Raw genomic sequence first — 3107 nt, 5'->3', positions numbered from 1 at the left:
TCGAAGGACTCGCCGAGACCTTTCCAACGACACCAAGCACTCGTCGCTGCGACCTTCCTAGGCCGAGATATTTTTTCTAGAGCCGTTTCTGTTTGGCTCCCCCTATCCGTCACGGAAGGTCGTACCGCGTCGGTCGACGGCTCGTTGGAAAGGTGTCATCCAGACCTTTCCGACAACACCCGTCTCGCGTTTCTAGTCCATTCCTACACGGAGTTATAACGTTTGTCCGCCAGGCGGCGCTATTTTTTGAATAAGTGGGCATAACTCTGCGTAGGAAGGTCGTAGAGATACGAACGTAGGCTCGTCGGAAAGGTCTCGCCCACGCCTTTCGAACGGAACGCGGTCCGACAATTGTTTCCGAGCCTTTCGATGAGATATCTTGCAATTCGTGTCCATTGCAGAGGGTTCCTGACCTTAGGTTTAGAGTTTGGTTGGGGTGGGGGTTAGATGAATTTTGCCTAATTGTCCAACGACCAGAAGGTGCCTGACCTTAGGGTAAGAGTTTGGTTCGGATGGGGGATAGATCAGATATCAGAATAGGGTTACCAGAGTAGGTTGTAGGGCAAAAAACGAAGGTTGCACCCCTGGTGAAGTGCACCCCCCCACTTATCTTTCGAAGGGATGTAGGTAGAGACTTGAAATTGCGTATATATAGTAATTGGCGGACGCCCTTTCGAACGCGCTCACTTTTAGCTCGATAGCGCCCCCAGCGGCCGAGATAAGTAAGTGCACCCCCCTTAATGAAAGTGTAAAAGGAAAACGAGGCACGTCATTATATAGTTTCGAGGTCGCCGAGCACGACGGTGAAGGTTTGGAGTCGATCCGAGCTTCCGTTCGGAAGTGCACCCCAGGGTGAAGTTTTGTAAAAGTTTGTAAAATTTTCCTAAGTGGAAAAGTGCAAATTCGTTCACCCAGAAAGCCTTTTTCTACACGTTTCAGGCCATTTGGAGTCGATCTGTATAGTTTTCGAGAGACACTTTTTGGTAAAGGTTCAAGGGGTTGTACTTGGCTGAAAACACGCTCTAAACAGACGAATTTGGAGTCGACGTAACTCGGGCCGCGAAGATCGTAGAACCTAGAGCCAGGTGTCATTCGAAAGGGGAGGTCCAGGCCTTTCCAACGACACCGAGCACGCGTCGCTGCGACCTTCCTAAGCCGAGCTAGACCCCCGAACAGAAAGGCATCTGAAAAGCGTATCTCTGGCCAGGAAGGTCGCAGCAGGACGAGGTCGGACGCGTCTCGAAGGACTCGCCGAGACCTTTCCAACGACACCAAGCACTCGTCGCTGCGACCTTCCTAGGCCGAGATATTTTTTCTAGAGCCGTTTCTGTTTGGCTCCCCCTATCCGTCACGGAAGGTCGTACCGCGTCGGTCGACGGCTCGTTGGAAAGGTGTCATCCAGACCTTTCCGACAACACCCGTCTCGCGTTTCTAGTCCATTCCTACACGGAGTTATAACGTTTGTCCGCCAGGCGGCGCTATTTTTTGAATAAGTGGGCATAACTCTGCGTAGGAAGGTCGTAGAGATACGAACGTAGGCTCGTCGGAAAGGTCTCGCCCACGCCTTTCGAACGGAACGCGGTCCGACAATTGTTTCCGAGCCTTTCGATGAGATATCTTGCAATTCGTGTCCATTGCAGAGGGTTCCTGACCTTAGGTTTAGAGTTTGGTTGGGGTGGGGGTTAGATGAATTTTGCCTAATTGTCCAACGACCAGAAGGTGCCTGACCTTAGGGTAAGAGTTTGGTTCGGATGGGGGATAGATCAGATATGAGAATAGGGTTACCAGAGTAGGTTGTAGGGCAAAAAACGAAGGTTGCACCCCTGGTGAAGTGCACCCCCCCACTTATCTTTCGAAGGGATGTAGGTAGAGACTTGAAATTGCGTATATCTAGTAAGGTTAGGGTTAGGTTAGGGTTAGGTTAGGGTTAGGGTTAGGGTTAGGGTTAGGGTTAGGGTTAGGGTTAGGTTGTAGGGCAAAAAACGAAGGTTGCACCCCTGGTGAAGTGCACCCCCCCACTTATCTTTCGAAGGGATGTAGGTAGAGACTTGAAATTGCGTATATATAGTAATTGGCGGACGCCCTTTCGAACGCGCTCACTTTTAGCTCGATAGCGCCCCCAGCGGCCGAGATAAGTAAGTGCACCCCCCTTAATGAAAGTGTAAAAGGAAAACGAGGCACGTCATTATATAGTTTCGAGGTCGCCGAGCACGACGGTGAAGGTTTGGAGTCGATCCGAGCTTCCGTTCGGAAGTGCACCCCAGGGTGAAGTTTTGTAAAAGTTTGTAAAATTTTCCTAAGTGGAAAAGTGCAAATTCGTTCACCCAGAAAGCCTTTTTCTACACGTTTCAGGCCATTTGGAGTCGATCTGTATAGTTTTCGAGAGACACTTTTTGGTAAAGGTTCAAGGGGTTGTACTTGGCTGAAAACACGCTCTAAACAGACGAATTTGGAGTCGACGTAACTCGGGCCGCGAAGATCGTAGAACCTAGAGCCAGGTGTCATTCGAAAGGGGAGGTCCAGGCCTTTCCAACGACACCGAGCACGCGTCGCTGCGACCTTCCTAAGCCGAGCTAGACCCCCGAACAGAAAGGCATCTGAAAAGCGTATCTCTGGCCAGGAAGGTCGCAGCAGGACGAGGTCGGACGCGTCTCGAAGGACTCGCCGAGACCTTTCCAACGACACCAAGCACTCGTCGCTGCGACCTTCCTAGGCCGAGATATTTTTTCTAGAGCCGTTTCTGTTTGGCTCCCCCTATCCGTCACGGAAGGTCGTACCGCGTCGGTCGACGGCTCGTTGGAAAGGTGTCATCCAGACCTTTCCGACAACACCCGTCTCGCGTTTCTAGTCCATTCCTACACGGAGTTATAACGTTTGTCCGCCAGGCGGCGCTATTTTTTGAATAAGTGGGCATAACTCTGCGTAGGAAGGTCGTAGAGATACGAACGTAGGCTCGTCGGAAAGGTCTCGCCCACGCCTTTCGAACGGAACGCGGTCCGACAATTGTTTCCGAGCCTTTCGATGAGATATCTTGCAATTCGTGTCCATTGCAGAGGGTTCCTGACCTTAGGTTTAGAGTTTGGTTGGGGTGGGGGTTAGATGAATTT

This window comes from Barbatula barbatula (genome assembly GCF_947034865.1).
Source record: "Barbatula barbatula genome assembly, chromosome: 1".
Taxonomy (NCBI): Eukaryota; Metazoa; Chordata; class Actinopteri; order Cypriniformes; family Nemacheilidae; genus Barbatula; species Barbatula barbatula.
The sequence above is the reverse complement of the archived record's forward strand: the minus strand, read 5'-3'. Positions refer to the sequence as shown.